Source organism: Felis catus, chromosome C2, assembly GCF_018350175.1.
Source record: "Felis catus isolate Fca126 chromosome C2, F.catus_Fca126_mat1.0, whole genome shotgun sequence".
Taxonomy (NCBI): Eukaryota; Metazoa; Chordata; class Mammalia; order Carnivora; family Felidae; genus Felis; species Felis catus.
Window position 1 is genome coordinate 120,577,951 of NC_058376.1, and position 21,449 is coordinate 120,599,399.

The following is a 21,449-nucleotide window of genomic DNA, read 5'->3' on the forward strand; positions in this document are numbered from 1 at the left end:
TGGAGGAGCAACATGGCTTCCAACTCTGCTTTTCTCTCCCAGCCTCAGAATATAAAAATGCCAAGGTTGGATTCAATTGGCCCAGTTTGTGTCACATGTCTAACCCTAAACCAATCAGTTAATTCTCCTTTCAGTATGGTGTTTCTACGACTCTGGCCTGGCCTCTGTTGCTGAGTCTGGAGCTGCTTCTGGTTCACTTTCTGAGCATAAGGCCAGCTTCTGCTGGGGTGGGAGAAAGGTAGTCATTTGGCTGCTAAGAGAAGGGGAAGGAATCTGTGATCTGACAGCTCCTGCAGAAGAGTTTGCACAAACTTCCTGTTTGTAGCTGTGCCTCTTACCCTCTCTTTCAGAAGAATCTGTGCCTCCAATTCCAGGACCTTTCCAGGGTCCTGTGCCCCGGACTGGCTTCCTTCTTCACAGTTCCCCATCTTCAGATAATTATGTTTCAGTTTTCACAACTCTGATGGCTTAGTCTCCACTCATCTAGCCCCTGTCCATGTTCCAAAAAGAGTGGACATGGACTCCACCCATTCCCTCTGTTCTTGTGGACCTTGGCCTTTTCCACTTCTTTGCTGTCATTTTAGTGGCATTTTGGAAGGGATCAAAGAAAAGTGTGTGTTTTTAAACTTCAGTGTTTAAACAGAAGTCTGTGCTGGGGCTTTTCAAATATTCCTCCTCTCTGAACATGCCACAGAGACTGCCTTCACCCCTGGGAGTAGAGGTGATGGCACAGGGGCAGAGGAGAGAAGGGGAAGAGAAGCATGGACAGGCTCTGGCTCCCACCCCTGTATCAAGCACCCCTATATACCTCTGGTTTTTCTGTTTCATGTTTTGAGCCTCAAAGATTTTATTTGAACAAAAAACCTTTAACTAAAAATGGAAAACCTTAAAAACCACTGCACAACACCAGGCTGCCGCCTACATATTTTATAGAATTATAATCGTAGTCTACATAAAGTTTTGTATTCTCATTTTGTTTATTTATTTATTTTACATCAGATTGTATTATAAACCTGTCTTATATTTCTGTAGCTTTTTCATAATTAGTTTCTCAACCCAATGCCTGGCACATGGTAGGTCCTCAGTAAATAATGATTGAATGAATGGATGAGTTGTAGTATTCAACAGCTGCTGTCTCTAAACATTTTTGTTATTATAGTCATAGCTTCTGTTGAGTTCATGCATTCATTCCCCCTACGCATATTTGTTGAATAGCTACTTAGTGCTGCACACTGGTGGAGGGTGCTGAGGATACAACAATAAATAGATAGACATAGTCCTTTCCATGCAGTCCAAAAGGGGAATCTGACAAGTGAGTTGACAGTCACAATGCAAAAGCATAAAATCTATGAGAAACAAAAAGGACTATTAGAGCACACAGTAGCGGCCTCTAACTTAGACATGAAAGTCTGAGAACTCTCTCTGGAGGAAGAGACCATGGAAAATCATAAAATAAACAGGACATGTCAGTGCAGAGGGGAATATAAATACTCTATGCAGAGGATGGAGCAGGTGCACAGGCTGGGCACAGGGGAGACTGTGGCACATCCCAGGACCTGGAAAAGGCTCAGGAAGATAGGGGGACAGAGTACACATAGGTGTGAGTCCAGAGATGAGAGAGGCAGGCAGAATCCAGGGAATGAAACATCTTATGGACCCCTACATTTGGCCTGTATTCTGATGGCAATGGGGAACAATTAAACAATCTTGAGATAAACCCATCTGAGTGTCGGATCTACAGATCCTATAGGGCATGTAAGCTGTGATGAGTCTGCAACTCATCCCTAAGAGTAATGAAGGCCATCAAAGGGTTTGACTAAGGTAACAATATTTGCAGTTCAAGAAAAAAAAATTACAATGTAAAGAATAGATGGACGGAAAAGGCAAGACTGTAAGGAAGGCCACTTAGGACTAGCAGAAAATATAAGACAATGATAGTGGGGATAAAGAGAGGCAAATGGGTTTAAGGCACATGTAGAAGCAATGAATAAACCTTGGTGGTTGGATGTGGGAAGTAAAGGAGACGAGAAAAGGTCTGATGACACCAGATTTCTGGTTTGGGCAATGTGTGGATTGTGGTACCATTTAAGACAGAGACTACAGGACAGAGTAAGCCAATGGGTTCAGTTGGACACATTAGGTTTAAGGTGCCTGAGGGACATACAGATGGAATTGTTTCGAAAATAAGCAGAAATGTAATTCAGAAGCATGGGAGAGACAGTGGCGCTGTGGATGGGGATCTCACCATGGAAGTGGTAACTGACGTGGAACTGAAGAAGAACAGTGATATCCCTCAAGGAGAAATGTAGAGGAGAAGGAGGAGGCATGTAGTCAGACGCCCAAAGCATACTGATAGTTAAGGATGAGCATAGAAGGACGAGCCTGCTGAGGAGATAAGAAAGAGCAGTCCAAGATGTTGTATGAAATCCAAGGACATGCTGGGTTACAGGACCCAAGAGAAGACAGTGAAGGAAGAGTAGTTAGTGTGTCAGCATGATATGGACAACCAAATGGCAAATTTGATAAGGCAGATCCAAGTAGAATGATGAGACAAGCCAGGTTGCAACGGATAAGAATTTCAGACAAAGTATGCATGGCTTTCAAGAAGTATGGCTGAAAGGAGAAGAGAGAGGGCCTAGTTGGAAGGGAAAAAGAAGGCAAGAGACTCAAGTGAGTCTGAATGCTACCAGTGGCTCCCTAATAGCACCTATTAAAAAAATGGGTGAAATAGGTGATGGGGATTAAGGAGGGCACTTGTGATGAGCATTGGCTGTTGATCAGAAGTGTCGAATCACTATACTGTACACCTAAAACTATTACACTGTATGTTAACTAACTGGAATTTAAATAAACACTTAAAAAAAGAAAAACTTCCTGATCTACTTACTCTTCAGGGCTCTCCAAATTTGGCTCAACCAGCTTTATTTCTTATTATTCTCCTACCATAAGTCACTCTGTGCTTCAGCCAAACAGGTTAGTCACTGTTTCCCCAAGTAAAATGCATGGTTCACCAGATCCATTTCTTGGTTTATATTATTTCCTCCACCCAAAATGGCACTGTTGTCTCTCCAGGTACAACCTTACCCCCCTGCACTGCCCATCTCTGGCTCTTGGAAACCCCACTACTCTCCAACCTGATTCTGCAGGACTCAATACTTGTCCCATTCTCATACCCCTCCTCATCTTCTGTACCTAAGTTATTTGGATGTTTCTTTTATGCCCCTACTTGACTGTAGATTTCTTGAAAGCATGGCTTGTAGCTTACTTAGCATTTTGTAAACTTGTTTTATGCAGTAGAGTTCAACAACCATGAATGAATGAAAGTTTTAATGAACTCCATAGAAGTGTTTCTTTATCATATCCAGTTGATGCCCTGGCAAGAGGCAACCCTACTGTAGCCCTGTTCTGAGTTCTTGCATTTTCATTAAATAGTAACTCTCTGGGCACATACTACATGCCAGGCATATAATGTATTTAAGGTGCCTGAGGGACATTCCAGTGAAGTTGTTTGCAAAATAAGCAGAAATGTAGTTCAGAACCATAGGAGAGACGGCTGGGCTATAGGTGGAGGTGTGGGTATCCTCAGCACAGAAGTGGTAAGCAATGTGGAACCAAAGAGGAAAAGTGAGATCCCTCACTTAGGGAAAGATGTGGAGGAGAGAGAGGAGGCTAGTATCATCACTCCATTTTATAAGTGAGTAAACTCAGGCTAAGAGAGGTTAAGTAACCTGCCCAAGGTCACATAGCCAAAGAATGATTGAACCAAGACTCCAAATTAAGACACCACCCTGACCTTGCTGACTTCTCTCTGCTCTTGTTGCTGACTTAAAGAATGGAGAAAAATAATTTTAGGAAACGCCCTAACAGTGTTCTCAGTAACTGTCCTACAGAAGATTGTAAAACATGTTACTTTAGGAAGCCCTTTCAGACCAGTAGAAAAGTCAGTAGATTCTGTCATTTTTCCTTTAAAATTCAGTAGTAAGTAACTAGCATAAATAATAACAACCTCCAAAAAATAGCCAGGTAGAATACAGTCAGTGAAAGATTAAGGTATTGGAAGATGAGAGAGGAGATAAGCAGCCAGATAGGAGAAATATTCACTTTTCTTGGCTTTTATTTGGCAACACTTAATATTTAATAAATTCTGAGTGTTCAACTCCCTGGAATGATTCTAAGAACGAATTTCTTGCAAAAATTACATGTGTCAGTGAGTTTCCTAGGAACATTCTTTCATGGTGACACAAAATTAGGTGGCCTTAGTTCTTTGACCTTGTAAAAATGACTCTTTGCTTACATGATTTTTCTAGCAGAGAAACATCAAGCATAACAACTTATCACTGCCTGGAATGAGAACCCTGCCTTCATTCCTAGGTAATGATCCAGGAGTTGGATTGTATTTTCTTATTTTCACAAACATGTTGCATTATGGCTTTTTCCATTCATCTAGTAACATTACTCATTATCTCTTGACAATGATCATTTAACAACTCATTTGTTTTTCTTTGGGATTCCATTTCTGATGAGATATTCATTATAATAAAATTAAAATGTAGCTTAATTTTTACTAATGGACTGTGGCATTCTTCATATTAGAAAAAAATTCTATCTGTATGGCATTATAAAGACAGTGAGTTCCAGGAATATTCTGAACAAAATCAGAAACATCCAGTAATAGTCTTTACTTTGGCCAGATTCCCAGTAATGTCATTGTGACTTTTCCCCAAATAGTCTCTTAGAATGCTGGTTTCTTGTCTTTTAAAGATGAGCAGTCCATCCTTGTTTGATGTGAAAGATGTCTCTTTTGGCCTAACTCCCTTTCTCCTCTCTGACCACCTGTCTTCCATCAAAAAGTGCTCCATGAAACACTTCTTAAAATAAAAGTGAGGGGCGCCTGGCTAGCCCAGTTGGTAGAGCGTGTGATGCTTGATCGCAGGGTCACGAGTTTGAGCCCCACATCAGGCATAGAGATTACTTAGAAAATAATAAAAGTGAAATTGAGGGCAGCTGGTTGGCTCAGTTGGATAAGCGTCCGACTTTGGCTCAGGTCATGATCTCACAGTTCATGGGTTTGAGCCCTGCATCAGGCTCTGTGCTGACAGATCAGAGCCTGGAGCCTGCTTCAGATTCTGTCTCCCTCTCTCTGCCCCTCCCCCACTCATGCTCTGTCTCTTTCTCTCTCTTTCAAAAAAATAAAATAAAATGTTAAAAAAAATTTTTAAGTGAAATTAAAATAACTGTGTTTTGACATTCAGCCCCCAACCCCTGAATTCTGGATCAAGCCTACAGAATCAGTTTCAATCACGACAGTTTTGTGGGTTTTTTAAAAATATTGTTAATGTTTATTTATTTTTGAGAGGGGGAGAGGAGCAGAGAGATAGGGAGACACAGAATCCGAAACAGGCTCCATGCTCTGAGCTGTCAGCACAGAGCCCAACACAGGGCTTGAACTCACAAACTGTGAGATCATGACCTGAGCTGAAGTCAGATGCTTAACTGACTGAGCCACCCAGGCACCTCCAACCACAACAGTTTTATAACATTCAGCAAATCCTTTTAGATCCACTAGCATCTAAAAGTTTTGTAATGGATTTACTATTTTTTCCTTTCTACTTAATGAAAATGTTAGAATTTGGTTAAAATAATTTAGTTAAATAGGGGATTTCAAAGAGGAACCTAGCTTTCAGAGGCACTCGATGTCACATTTTTGGAGGCGCTCAATGTCACATTTTCAGCTGTGCAGCACCTGTGCTTTATCCTTAGCTTTGGGCCCCAGGGTACCAGGTGGAGTGCATCCCAGCCACAACGGGGTGGGGCCAAGGCAGGGATGAAAATGTGACAATGACCTGGTGGAAGCAACATGGTTTATCTCAGCCATGCTATATGGTATGTAGTGTGCCTGTATCGTTCTGGGGTCAGGTACACCTGAATTCAAAGCCCAAAGAATCACTCCATGACCTTGGGAGATGCCTCACCCCACACAAATCCCTGTTTTCTTATTCATAAAATGGAAAAACTTTTGTATCCAGCAGGTCTAGTCAGCAGACAGAAACCATACCAGTTATTGAGCAATGAGAATGTAATATAAAAAACTATTAACCAGGGGAGCCTGGGTGGCTCAGTTCATTAAGCATCTGACACTTGATTTCAGCTCAGATCATGATTTTACAGATTGTGAGATCGAGCCCTGCATCAGGCTCAGCACTGACAGTGTGGAGCCTGCTTGGGATTCTCTCTCTCTCTCTCTCTCTCTCTCTCTCTCTCTCTCTCTCTGCTTCTCTCAAAATAAATAAAAAACATTAAAAATTGTTTCAAAATAAAAAAAAAACTATTACCTAGGTATAAAGTTGTTAACTAAGTGACTGAAAAGTAAACAAAGACACTAAGAAATCATAGCAGTAGCACCTGTGGGAAGTAGCTACCTCCCCTAGAGGTGGGTAAGAGAAGAACTTGGAGGAGGGACCAAGACCCTTGAGGATAGGGTACCAGTGGGCTGGTGCTGGTGTCTCTGAGAAGGTGCAATGAGGCTGCTCCGATGAGTGAGGGGGAATCTGCAAAATGGGTTCAGACTCCTCCAGGAAGGAACTGCCTCTGCGGAGATGAGCGAGCACTACTGATGTGGAACAGGGGAACAGGAAGTAGATATAAGCCCCCAGGGAAGGAGCAAGTTCCTTCTCCCTCCTCTGGTCTTATGATGTCCCTCTGGTTTCCCCATTGGCAGCGTCCAACAAGAAGCAACTGGTTATGCAGAAATGTGGTCTGTAGAGTCCCAGAGAGACCCAGCACCACAAAGCAGAGAATAGAACAGTGGACTGGAACTGAAAGACAAAAACCTAGAACTAGTACAAATTCCAGGTATTAAGCACCCACTCCATGCCAGGCACAATGCCAAGTGCTTTACATACATTATCTTATTTGTCTTAACCACTTAATGAAGTGTCCTCATTTCACAGATGGGTAAGAAAGGAAGCCAGATTTATCTGACTTCTTTACTCTTCTGCTGTATATAACAAGACTTTGTCTAAACCCTGTCTCGGTAGATGTCCTTTCCACCTTCACCCTCCTTCTCTGCTCTAACATATTCAATATTCTCAGAGTCTGGTGGTTCCTGGGGAGAGGTGAGGGAAGTGGAGAGTGAGAGTCAGGCAAATTTATAGAGGAGCTAAGGGGAGGAAGTGGACCCACTTTGTGGTTCAGAAGTACATAATGTGGCCCTGACAACAGGCAGATGGGAAGAAAGAGCAAGAGAGCTTTAAGGGAATTTGCCTTGTGGGAAAGAGATGACTGAGCTAATGGCTGAGATACCATTAGCTCATTGGGGAGCATTGGAGCTGGTCACTGAAGCTTTGGCAACTGGCATGACCCAAGAGGGTTGCCAGGGTGGAGGGTACAAATGAAGGGCTGTAAAGATGGGGCAGGTGGGGAGGGCGGCTTCTGAGAGGACCTCAAAGGGAAGAAGCATTTTCCTTTATGTCTTTAGCTATCATTGCAGCCTGGCAGGGATCTGCTCTGGGGCAGTGGGGTGAGACAGCCATCCCTGGCTCCCAGAGCTGAACAAAGAATTCCAAGGTTAGTGAGAGCAGGTGAGATGAGAAGTGGCATCTTCCTGAATTTTCAAGGTTTCAGTGAGGATAGCAAAGACTTTTATAACAGCAATGGTACATTTTGGAACAACCAGCAGCCATGTCACCTCAAACAGCACTAGAAAAAGGACAAATCTATAGACAGGATTGTTGGGGTCAGAGCCACAAGGCTGAGTAAATAACATATTCCATGTGCCTTGGGCCAAGTTCCCTGGCAACAAACTCAGATGAGACTTGCTTGCAGGTGGTTCACTGAAGGCTGTAGTCAGTGACAGTCCCTATAGAGAAATGAGGGAAGCAAGACTGGGCAGAGGGAGAGATTGAACTGCAAAGCAGATGCGACAGAGGACGAGTTGAGTTCATCTTCAGTGGGAACTGGGATAGTTCTAGAGTAGTCCCAAGTGGGGACTGATCTTCTGACTCCCTCACAGACCAGCCACTGGGTGCAGTCCTTAGTGAGGGGTTATAAATCTTGTCCTGTGGGAAATTCCTGACAGATGCCAACTGGGAGCCCATAGCAGTTGATGTCCCAGCAGCAGGGAGAACAAATGACTTGGTCCTAAATGAGAGATCAAGAAGGCCCATCACAGCATCTGCTGCACATCCATCAATGAAAAAAGTACCTACTGGGGCACCTGGGTGGCTCAGTCAGTTAAACGTCCAACTCTTGATTTCAGCTCAGGTCATGATCTCACTTTGTGAGATCAAGCCCCCTTATCAGGCTCTGTGCTGACAGCACTGAGTATCTCCCTCTCTCTCTCTGTCCCTCCCCCACTTGTATGTGGGGTCTCTTTCCAAATAAATAAACATTTAAAAAAAAGAAAAAATCTACTGAATAACTATTATTGGTCAGCCCTGTGCTAGGCACTGGAAACACATCAGGGATCGAGACACAAAAAATATCTGGCCTCATGGGATAAAAGGTATATTTACTAAACTTTTCTTTGCCTCAGTGAACCTCACCTCGAACTATGGATAATAATAGCAAGCTTTCAGTTAGTATGAGATATAGTTATTATTATTTAAAAAAAATTTTTTTTAATTTTTTTTCAGCGTTTTTTTTATTTATTTTTGGGACAGAGAGAGACAGAGCATGAACGGGGGAGGGGCAGAGAGAGAGGGAGACACAGAATCGGAAACAGGCTCCAGGCTCTGAGCCATCAGCCCAGAGCCTGACGCGGGGCTCGAACTCACGGACCGCGAGATCGTGACCTGGCCGAAGTGGGACGCTTAACCGATTGTGCCACCCAGGCGCCCCTTAAAAAATTTTTTTTAATGTTTATTTTTGAGAGAGAGAGAGAGAGACAGACACAGAGACAGAGACAGAGCATGAGAAGGGGAGGGGCAGAGAGAGAGGGAGACACAGAATCCAAAGCAGGCTCCAGACTCCGAGCTGTCAGCACAGAGCCTGACACCCACAGGGCTTGAACCCACAAACTGTGAGATCATGACCTGAGCTGAAGTCAGAAGCCTAACCTAAGCCACCCAGGCGCCCCATCGTTATTATTATTTATAATGTCTACGCTACATGTTTGAGGACTGCCTGGAGGACAAGCAGGGCAATCAACTCCTCTACTATCACTGCCACAGGCATGCAGAAAGGAGGAGCCCTAAGAGAGAAAGAGTTGTAACACTGGGCCTGCCCCAGAAGCAGGGATAAGCTACCCCTGAAGGAAAGGCATGATTTTCAGAAGTTTCTTGTGTATTTTGATGGCCAGCGCAGTCCCGAGGAACTCATAGTGTGACAGAACTTCAAGAAAAAGTGGAGACACCCAGGCTGACTGACTAAAATGCCTGTGGCCGAATAAGTACCTCCCCTCCCAGAATACCATGTCTGCCCAGGCCAGAAGCTCTGGGAGAGCAGCTGTGGGAAAATCATCAGGCAATCAACTCAAGCTCATGTCCATCTCTCTACCTTGGTGCTCCCCCCCATCTCCCTGTATGTGGGCTTTGAACTGGGACTTGAAAAGGGCACTGCATCTAGGAATTTCCCTTGGCTCCATGGCTCCACAGACAGCTTTACAATTGCAAATAGCTGTGCCCCAGCCCCAGCCCAGGCTTACCTGTTGGCTGGGTACACACCACCTGACCCCCATTTGTCAGGTAAGAGGAACCAGATGGCAGAAATGGCAGTGAAGGGTACTGTCCTCACACAGAGTCCCTGCCAGAGACATGGGAAGAAACACCACTTTTAAAGGGTTTGTTTTTTTCAGCTGCATGGGCAGTGTTTGTTCTTTGGAGGGCATTGGGGACTGCAGCAACAGCATTGTGCTCTGAGCACCTCAGCCTTGACAGCCACAGAAACATCACAGGAAGCCACAGCAAAGGGGGAAAAGGCTACAAGTCCTGAGTGCTACCCAAAAGAAATGTTTCACATGTATACATGAGACTCCTTGCTGAAATCTCCAGGGACTCTCAGAATAATTTGGGAGGAAGCTGACATTTCCTCCCATAATTTGGGAGGGACTCATGTTCTCATATAGCAGGTGGAGGTAAAAACAGAGGAATACTAGTTTGTATGGTCTTGTGACATTGTTTATCCCTCCCATCTGCCTCCCAGCACTACCATCATCCTGTGTGGGGCCTGGGCCTTAAAAGTTATATACAGGTAATTGATACTTGTTGCTTTGTCCATTCCCTCTACTGGAAACCATAGCACAATTTCCTTCAGAGAGATTACCAACTCCTCTCTCGGTTCATAAAATGATGGTGGTGTTGTTTGTACCATTGGCTTGAGATATGGGCACGTGACTCATCCTAGCCAATTAGAAAGAATATGACTTTTCTTTTGGTAGCAGTGGTTGGTTTGGGGGTGGGTACATGATCCAAAAGAGTCAATAAAACTCATTGAGGTTTTTGCTGGGAATCCTAGGAAAAGGAAAATTACTTCTAATAGACTTGAATGAGGTCTGCTGCTGTTGGAAGCATCTTGTGACCACAAGGGACAGTAATGTTTGAAAACTGAGCCAACACTGAGAAGAACAGAGGTGAGAGAGTGACTGGGGTCCAGCGACACCTTTGAGCCTAGATCTATCTTTGGATTTTTCAGTTAAGAGAGACAATGTGTTGTGTTTTCGCTTAAAGCCACTTGGGTTGTTTTTCACTTACAACCAAGAAAGTCAAGAGAGATGGAATCTATAAGCCAAGCAGCACAGGATTGGGAACATAAAGGACATGCGAGTTAATTTTAGTTCCCCTTTTCTCCTTTTACTTGATCCTCACTGCAACTATTATATGTAAGTAGGGGTGATAGTTTTATTGTCCTATTCAAACAGTGATAAAATCATACCCTTGATATGTTAAATGACTTGTTCAAGGTCTTCTGGCTAATAGGTGATTGAGCTCAGGGTCGGTGACCTTCAGATTTGGGACACAGGAAAAGTCAACAAGATCAGTACACCAAAACATGATAATCAGACCAATTTACTGATATTGTCTTGAGGATACTTTTAGAAAATCATTTGATCCTACAAACATTTTCTATTTATATCTCTCAATGTCGTTTTATTCTGCTATTGGGCATATTTTCAATTCCATACAACTTTTCATATTAATGGAGAGAAAAAAATGCCTGTAAGAAACAAATTCAGTTGATCAATAAGAATTTATTGGGGCGCCTGGGTGGCTTAGTCAGTTAAGGGTCCGACTTCGGCTCAGGTCATGATCTCATGGCTCGTGAGTTCAAGCCCTGTGTCTGGCTCTGTGCTGACAGTGCAGGGCCTGGAGCCTGCCTCAGATTCTGTGTCTCCTTCTCTCCCTACCCCTCCTCTCCTTGCGTTCTCTCTCTCTCTCAAAAATAAAATAAACGTAAAAAAAGAGAATTTATTAAGTGCTTAGACACTCTTCCATCACCCTCTTATCCAACTCCATTTCTTCAGCTCCAGAGCTGTCCACTGAGCTCCCCACCTGAAACATATGTTCCAAAAAGCAAGGGCTGGGGTGCGTAGGTGGCTCAGTCATTTAAACATCCAAACTCCACTCAGGTTGTGATCTTGCAGTCTGTGCTGAAAGCTCAGAGCCTGGAGCCTGTTTCAGATTCTGTGTCTCCCTCTCTCTCTGACCCTGCCCTGATTATGCTGTCTTTCTCTCAAAAATGAACAATAAACAAAAAAAAAATTTTAAAACAAGGGCTTTTTGTCTTCTTTACCATATTCTCAATCCCTAGGTCTTGGTACATAGTAGGAGCTCAACAAATACTTGATAAGTGAATAAATGAGACCATGCCTTGGAGAAGGGGAAGAGAAGGGAAGTGATGACAGTTGATTTGCTGGAGGATTTACCCAAAATTAACTGAGAAAAATCTGGAAGTGATGGAGTTTAGAGTCAATAGGCAAGATGAGGCTTTCTGCCATATAGGGCTTAAGAGATGGTTTAATTTCAGCTGTAGAGTAATAGAGAAAGTTCCATTTCTGTGAGACTTAGATCTATCACTGTAAGATTCACATGTGCTGCACAATTAATAAAATGAATGAATGTTCTCATTCATGCAAACACTACTCAATTCAAAATTAGTACCTGTTTTAATGGGTAAGATTTTATTAATGATTTAAGCAATAAGACTAGTGTCCTAACTGGATATATGACATTTGACCAAACTAAATATAAAAATATTTTTGATTTCTTTAAAACATATTGCAAAAATTTTTAGAAATAAGACACTGATTTTTAAAAAATCTGTTCTGAAAATATAATTAAGTTGTTTCTCTTGATTTTCAAAAATATTTTTCATTTTTTATAACTCTGAGCTCTTTTATCATTACTTGGATAAATAAAATATAAAATTAAGATAATATAATTTTGTTTAATAAAAAAAAATGAATTTAACCTGATCAGAAAGGTCCTTTCCAGGAGGAAGGGTACAATCTCCAGTTGATTGCTATTTTGATATTTTAACTGATCTGAGGTCTCTCTTTTTCTTTATCCTTACTTTTGGGCTGTCAGCACCAGAGGTGGGAGGTAGAGGCTCTACCCATTGAGAATGTTTGGAAGCATAACTCTCCTCACCAGACAATAAAAGGATAAACAAAGCAAAGGGAGGAAGGAAAGCAGGGAGGGAAGTTCTCACAGCAAGGAGAAGTAATAAGCATTTGCTAAAGTCAAATGCGCTCTTTGGGGAACCTGGCTGGCTTGACCTTGGGTGGTAAGTTCAAGCCCCACAGTGGGTATGGAGATTGCTTAAATAATTAAAACAAAAAAAAAATGCAGTGTTTACTTAATCATTTGCAAGTGACAACCTATTTGACTATCCTGTATACCAGGCCAATTTATTTTTAAATGTAATCAATCACCTAGATCAGAGCTGTCCAATAGCTGTAGTTATTGGGAACTCCAAATATGACTAGTCACCTGAGGAACTGAGTTTTTAAACTTCAATTCATTTTAATTAATATAAATTTAAATTAAAATAGTAGCATGTGGCTAGTGACAGTACAGATCTAGATAATTAGTTAAATTTTACTAAGCATTCTAATTTATTGTTTCTTCGAAAACATTAAAGGAATCACAGTTATGTTTCTAAATTAATTAACATAATGGAGTGAGTATTTGGGACACATAAAGACCCAATGTCAAAAAAAGTAGAAAAGAGGCAACAGTTAGAGATGATGTCCTCATCACCTTCTTAGCTTTTCATTGTGTCTGGTGTTCTCCTATTTCCTTGGCTTTTTGGAAGCCAAGAAGCAAGTTTCTCCTGTTTCTCTAGTGTTTTTTGCAGACATAAAAAAAAAAAAGTCCAATCACCAGATCTTCATCTGAAATACTACATACCTAGACACTTACTGATTCAGTTATTTGTTTGCTTGTCTGTTTTTGCTCTGAAGAGTTCAGTTGACTATTGGCTCTGGTTTTTTAAACATTTTCTTGGTAGTAATAATTTTGAATGCAGGGAGTTATTTGCCTGGTATGTTGTTCATTAAAATACTGTGGGCTGCCTAAGTTCTCAGAACCTCTATCTGATGCTATCTGATGAGAGGCAACCTGCAGAAAGGTTCAGTCAAAGTGCACTAGGGTCATTAATTATTCTTGAAATAATCACTTGGTTTTCTAGGTTTTCTTTTTAAATTCATTTTTCATGCTCAGTCTTTCTTTTCCTCTGCTGCAGGTCTTTTGTTGGTGGTAGTGATGTGAGATGGTTTGGTTTTGGTTTTATTTTGTTTTAAGAGAATGGGAAATGCAATCCAAAGATGCCCCTAGATTTTTAGCCCAGGAAGAACCATGACATGAGCGATCTAGAAGACATAGGTGATGCAAGATGCCTACCGTGTATATAATTCTATACCTGACTGTTGGTAGGTGTCTACTATGGGACCAGAGGGCAAAAAGGATTCAGAGCCTTAGGATTCCTAAGAAATGCATCATTACAAACATACACTTCCTACATACCCTTCCAGTGGAGTAGCACTTCCAGTGTTTTGTCTCACCCAAAATAATGACCTCTTTGATAAAACTGGGAAGCACACAGGTCTGTACTCATGTAAGTGTCACAAAGTTAATTTCTTGATATCTGCAGTCTTCACTGGGGGCAGCAGTGAAACGTTTCTCCTCGCACTCTATTCCCACCTATACTAAGCGCTTGAGAATCAAGTTTCCTCTGAGGATAAAACTCTAAAATCTACCCTTATGGCAGCCATGGGAGTGTACCATGTAGATCTCCCTTCACGAGAGAACCTGCTGTAAGGACTGTCATTAGCTGGCAGCCTCCAGCTGCCATACCTTCAGGATCTGCTGCGGGATGGGTGCCAAGACCACCTCTACCCAGGCTGCTCCTGGATAATGGCTGAGCAAGGTGGGAGGACCAGAGTCATGCCATTCCTACCCAACACAAGTCTCCTGTAATAGGCTCCTTGCTGGAGCTCCTCATTGCCCTGGCCGATGATGCACAGTGGTTTGAAGCTTTTCCAAGACAATCCCCCTTATTTTGCTGACTCTGTTCACAGGTATCAGACCTACAGTGCAGTCTGAGGGTTTCTGCCTACTCACATTTCCTCTTCCCTTTTTCCCCCACAGGCAATTCCCCAAATATGTCTCTTGCACACCTAAGTCTGTATTGATGTCTGCTTCTTAGAGGACCAACACAATACAAAATGAATTAGATTAATTATTTGAAGAAACAACATTAAATGGCATTCTCGACTGTGAAGATATGAACCAAGTCTGTTCTACTGTAAGGCCTAGTGCAGACTGGGCACAAAGCAGGCTCTCAATAACTTGAAAAGGAAGGAAAGACGGGGAGGGAGAGAAGAAAGATTTTGGATTACTGAGATTAAAATCTAATCAAGCTTTAGTAAAGGGTAAAAAAAAAAAAAACGCTATAGCATTAGAAGGAAAAACTAGCAGACAGAAGAGGATGGTCAGTTTAGAATTTAGAAAACGGAACTCTACAGGGTGAAAATATGTTAGTGTATCTCCAGCACCATCTATGGAAGACATGTGTACACACACAGACACATATACACATTCACACCTGCATCCACATCTACACACGCATAAATGATAACATGCAGGAAGTCATATGTAAAGTACACATATTTATATTCCTGTTATTTTCCTCAGTATTCTCAATATGTACAAATAATACCTAAATATACCACAATGGTAAAAGGAAAATGAAACAAAAAAAAATCTCTAAGTGCTTCCAATGGAAACATTACCAATTGAGAAAACAGAGACAAAGGCCAGCTCCAGGCTGGGCCTCTGTTGCTACGACTTCCCACTTGTGCAATTAGTCCTACCCACTGGGTTAGGATACGCCTGTCATTAGCATCTGGCAAATATCCCTCAGTTAAGAAGCAGCAATTGCAGTGTCCCTCAGAAAAGGCTCTGGACTCCATCAAGAGATGTAATCCTATTAAATTCCATCAAACAAGTCTCATGTTAATTTTTAAAATTAATAACCATTTAATACCCACAATAAATATATGTTGATGTTCAAGCATTTGGGCTTTATTGAGAATTTACTGAACATGATGTTTGTCCACATATATCTTCTTTTGCAATTATCTTAATGAAAAAATATGTATTTGGAGTCTACTTGTTTCTTAGGAAGTATGTTTTGGTTGGGGTTATTTCAAAAGCATTTACAGGAATGTAAAATGTTCTTAGAATTTTAAGGGCAAAGGACCCAGGGTTTATATGTGAAACTAGTTTTATTAATATCATGCATTTAGGACTGTGTCCATAGCCATCATTTTGTATATATATAAAATATATTTATATGTATATCTACATATAAATTTATAAATATATATAAATTTATACATACTATAATATATAATTTATAATGTAAATAAATTATATCTACAATGCATAAATTACATGCATAAATTCTCTCTATATAATTGTTATATATAATTTTATATATTTATTAAAAAAATTTTTAATGTTTATTTCTGAGAGAGAGAGAGAGAGAGAGAGAGAGAGAGCGCGCACAAGGGGGGGAGGTGCAGAGACAGAGAGAAGGAGACATAGAATCCGAAGCAGGCCCCAGGTTCTGAGCTGCAGCACAGAGCCTGACGTAGGGCTTGAACTCACAAACCATGAGATCGTGACCTAAGCCCAAGTAGGAAGCTTAACCAAATGAGCCACCCAGGTGCCCCCAACTTTATCTATTTTTAAAATTATATATGAATCTTTTACAGAAATCCTTAATTTTTAACTTAATTTTAGTTCTTTAAACCTTAAATTCTTTAGAGAATTTTTTTTTAAGTTTATTTATTTTGAGAGAGAGAGCACATGCATAGGAGGGACAGAGAGAGAGAGCGTGCACATCCCAGCCAGGCTCAGTGCCATCAGCACAGAGCTGGATTTGGGGCTCAATCTCACCACCGTGAGATCATGACCTGAGCCAAAATCAAGAATTGGTCACTTAACTGATTGAGCCACCCAGGCACCCCTAGAGAAATTCTTAAAAGAAAACTGCAAAGGTATGCCTTTTTGAATTTTGCTGTTGGTTTTCTCTTAAATTCAAACGCTAAAGAATCTCTTAATGGCTCAGGCTCATAGTTCTAATGCCTTTGTACATGATATTTATTTGGATAATGTCTTTTATATAGCTATCTTATTTTTCAAAAGCAATAACCCTTACGCAATCCTGCAGCTCATAATAAACCAGGCTCAAACTGGAAATACAAACTTTTATTCCAGATGTTTAAGGAGCAATGAATGTGAATCTATTCCTCGAGGAACAAACAAGGGATATTTGAATTGAGGTAGGTTTACCAGCTCTGTCTGTGATTAGAAGTGGTTTCTCCAAACAGCAGTTTAGAAAAGAAATGAGGGGCTCCTGGGTGGCTCAGTCGGTTGAGCTGCCAACTTCGGCTCAGGTCATGATCTCACGGTTTGTGGGTTTGAGCCCTGAGCTGGGCTCTGCGCTGATAGTTCAGAGCCTGGAGCCTGCTTCAGTTTCTGTGTCTCTCTTTTCTCTGCAACACCCCCCCCCCACCCCATGCTGTCTCTCTCTCTCTCCCTCTCTATCTCAAAAATAAATAAAAACTTAAAAAAATTTTTTTAAAAAGAAGAGCAATCAGTAAACAGGAAGTTACTTGTGAATGGACTTGAAAAAGAAAAAGATCCACTCTCAATTCTTTTAGGAAGTCATTCTAAGTCAGCTGTGATTGTAGTAATATTTACACTATAGAATAATTATCATTAATCTTCTTTATTCGTGACTTTTCCAAAAGCAAAGAAGGGCCTGGAATCAAAACAAACTCTTCAAATCCTTAGATATAATTCGATTGTAGAAGAGACACATTGGAAAGGAAGGGGAACTAGAGTGGCAGTAACGTTGTCTTTGAGTGGCAAAGTCAACGGTGTTATTCTTGCTCCTCTTTTACATTTCTAGACTTTTGGCTCTTTGTCAGAGGCCAGTCTTGGTGGTATTCCTTTCATCTTCAGGGGTCCTAGCACTTCCTCCATGTGGCCCTATTGCATTGTCTTCCTTGCAAACAACTACCATCTCAGTATGATTCATGATTATAGTAATATTCAGTACTGGTGAGATAGCTAGATGAGTTAGCTACAAAAGAACCCGAATGACTAACTGGATCTACATATTTGATATGGTTATTTAAATATGGAGAGTACATCTAAGAAATAAAAATATATTTCTTACCTATGGTTAACACTAATCATTCTTGGGGCGCCTGGATGGCTCAGTCGGTTAAGCGTCTGACTTTGGCTCAGGACATGATCTCACAGTTCCTGGGTTTGAGCCTTGCGCCGGGCTCTGTGCTGACAGCTCGGAGTCTGGAGCCTGCTGTAGATTCTGTGTCTCTGTCTCTCTCTGCCCCCCACTGCTCGTGCTCTGTCTCTCTTTCTCTGAAAAATAAATAAGACATTAAAACAAAACAAAACAAAACAAAAAACTATCATTCTTATAGGCAAGGGTTCATTCCCAAATGTCAACATAATAAAATGATTCCAAGGTGTTTTGGTTGGATTTGGTGCTGTTAATTATATTTCTTACTTCATGGTCCTCATTACCATCAATGTCCCACACTGAAGATTTTTTAGGATCAAGCTAGTTTTTTAATTAAAACTTGCCTTTTGTATCTTTTTTTATACCCAAGTCTCTTTATAGTGTGGTAGAATCCTGGGTTCTCAAAAGAGTCTTTTTCAAATTCTTTAGGTCCATCTCCATGTGGAAGGTGGGTGGCTGTTGCTCTGAGGCGTTCACTTAAGGCTGGTTCCTCTTTCCCTAGGAAATCATTTGCTTACACACTGTTGCCAGAGGGGAAAAAAGCGGGGGTGGGGGTGGGGGTGGGGGTGGAGGGTGGGTGGAGTAGAAGGATCTTTTCCCCAATATGTCCAGTAGGAAAGTCCTGGGAGAGCTCCCTGGTTTTAACAGTTCTTGGTTGCATGCTCCATCCAGGGTCTGGAGGAGCAATGAATGAAATTAGTGATTCTGGGTGGATAAACAGCATATATCTGTCCACCATACCCAACATCTCCAAGTGCATGGGTCCCAAGATGCAGTTCCTGGTGTATTAATTAAGTACTCAGTAATAGTTAGGGATGATGATGAAGTTCCTCTGTTGGATAAAGTTCCACTCCAAACCAACAAAGAGCAGGAGACTTTGCCCAACATGGGCAGGTGAGTGGAGCTGGTTTCATTCAACACACATTGCATTGCCTTAGCACCCTGATACATGAAGACTCACTTGGGGCTGTTTTCCTCAGGAAGGGGTTGCAAGGAGAGAGGCTAATTGAACTTTGTAGATCCTTGTCATGGGCATTAATCATATTTGTGCCTGCCCATTATATTTTTAATAACCTTTAATATTGAGGGAAATTTCTACATTATATGGCCCTTTCCCCCACAAACAGTTGAATTCCTAGCCTCTCTTGCACCTGAAACACAGTCATGTGACATAGACATTACCAATCATATACACTTGCATAAGACTTTGGATTTAAGAGATAAACTTGAGGAAAGAGGGTCTGTGATGAGCTTTCCTTCTGGAGGTGGCAGCATAGTTATCTCGCCTTTGGGGTAGGAGTGTTGCAAAGGTGAGTTTCCCAGGGCAGAAATGCATCTGATGTGCTCACAGTCATCAGAATTGCAATAAGTTAGAGTACTTGCATTTATTGCTTAGTCTTGGTAGCAGCAATGGCGACTGATTTCTTAATGGGCCATTTTGGAAGCCAGGCTTTGGTCATTAGCCTTGACATAATTTCTTCAATTCTCTTAAAGGTAATGTAAACTACCTTCTATTTAAAAATGCACCCATCCTTTTTATGGCTTGAGCTAGCCAGAATGGACTCAGTTGTTTGTAGCTAAAAAGCCTAACCAACACAATTTGCCTCCAATGTTTTATTCTTGGGAAGAAGTGGGGAGGTCTACTTCATAGCTTATGTTGACAAATATCAAAAAACATTAAACCTATATTTAATTCTAAAAAGCCTCCTTCACAAGAATATTTACTGATGGGTCTGTGCACAAGAATTCAAAGATTATGGGGAGTTCCTAAATGTTGATAGTATCCAAAAAGGTGAATTCAGAAGAGGCACTTGCATCACTAAAGTATTAATATCATAAGTCTATACTTCTATATTTTCTTAGACAAAGGAAGTGGGGAAATTCCAGTTTGGTGGTTTTGCAGAACTACAGATGTTATGGAAATATCATGAACATTGCATTGTCACTAGGACTGCATAAAAGAATTTTCACACAAATTGCTTTCCAGATACTTTTCATTTCTTTTATACATTTGTAGCACTTACAAGGCTAGAGCTCCATGTGGTACAGCTGGAGGGTCACTTTTAAGGAAGCACAGACTATTCCCAAGTTCTAGATGTGGGTTGTGCCTCAAAGAACAACAGGAGGGATCCAAGGATAGAGTCCAGCCCCTCATTCTCTCCTCTCTCACCCTCCCCCCTTCAGTCTAATGACTGCCCTGGATTGTTGTTCATGCATCTTTCAAGATAATTGGAGAGTGCCCATATCTGAGATTAACTATACTGGAAAAAGCCACTTAAAATTTACTTGACACAGGCTCCAAATTTTCATAGTAGATACTGAAAAATTGTTCAGGAGTTTATCTTCAAAAATGGAACAGAAAATTCAACATTTCCTTTATATTTGCAACTGTGTGCCAATTCTCATAATGAACGAAGAATGAATAAATGTGGGGGTTTTTTGAGTATAATTTTCCCTGCAAAATGCATTCTAGCAAAATACAAACATCTTTTCTTTCACTCTTGACTTTCAGAGCACTATAATGTAGTGAAAATCACTTTTGAAAACTTATCATAGGGCTTCTTCATTTTTCTCATAGGCTTCTCTTTGATACTTGGGTATTAAAAAAACATTCTTTTTTGAAGGGACTGTTGGTCAGCAATCTTCTTTAGCTCTTTCCTTCAGTTGTCCACTGGAGTAACTCATCCAGGGCTTTATTTGTCAAAAAAGCCCATCATTCTCCTACTTCTTACATCACTTGCATCCATTTTATGAAATTCTGAATCTTTTACAAAATCAATATTGCACCGTGGATTGAATGTGCATTGTATTTACATTGCATTTTCAGATGTTTACAAGGTTGATGAATTGACCAGAGACTAACTAACAAAGATGTTAACACACTGGGCCTACCTAGATGCTAATATTGGGCAGCAAGGAATGTTTGAGAGGGGACTAATTTTGTAAGTGGTCGGTTCATTGGTGAATATTTCCATATTTCCATGACTTTGATTCCCTGTGCAACCTAGTGAACTGCAGAGATTGGGTAATATATACTTTGGATAATAAGAGTCACTTCCCCTACCACTCTGCTTTTCTTTCTAGAATCTGCCACGGGGCTTTTGTCCTTTCTACCTCTCCCCTTTCCTACTGCCTGGAGTTCTTTGGTTCCCTGCCCATTATGCCAATTCTGCATGGTGAAAGTCTAGAAATTGGTCTCACAGAAATGGACCTTATACACACTTTCAAAGTCCACTTGGGTCTGTCTCAATTTTAACACATTAGGCTTCTTAGGACATTTAAAGATTATAATTTTGGTCAGAATTCTAGCTCCAAGTCAAATATGTGTTTCTAAAAGCAAATAATATGGCCTTTGGTAAACTTTTAAAATCATATGGTAACATCAAGGTCTTCCTATGTGTCTCAACAACAACAGAACCATCAGTGTTGGAACCCTGACTCTTTAGTGAAGATATGAACACAGTTATCATTCTATAAATTAAGAAAAGAAAATACAGTTGCATATTTATGTTCAAATAGCTTTCTATTTATTGAGACATGTTTAATACTTTGTCTTTGAATTTTAAATTTTGAAAAGTTAGCTTAGTCCTAGGAATGAAGTATTTTCTGGCTAGGATGACTTCAAATCATTACCAGAAAGTGAATTGAGCAATATTTTCACATTATAATTTAAA

General features: G+C 40.9%; 1 long non-coding RNA gene across 1 annotated transcript in view; it reads right to left on the reverse strand.

Annotated features, from left to right (window-relative positions):
- The window catches only part of LOC109491470, a 36,232-nt gene extending 18,483 nt beyond the window's left edge, over positions 1-17,749 (reverse strand). Inside the window, exons 1-2 of the long non-coding RNA XR_006585440.1 lie at positions 17,689-17,749; positions 9,644-9,741 (exon numbers count right to left, since the gene is read on the reverse strand). This is a non-coding gene — a long non-coding RNA (uncharacterized LOC109491470). The remainder of the gene's footprint in view (positions 1-9,643; positions 9,742-17,688) is intronic.
- Between the last annotated feature and the right edge of the window lie 3,700 nt (positions 17,750-21,449).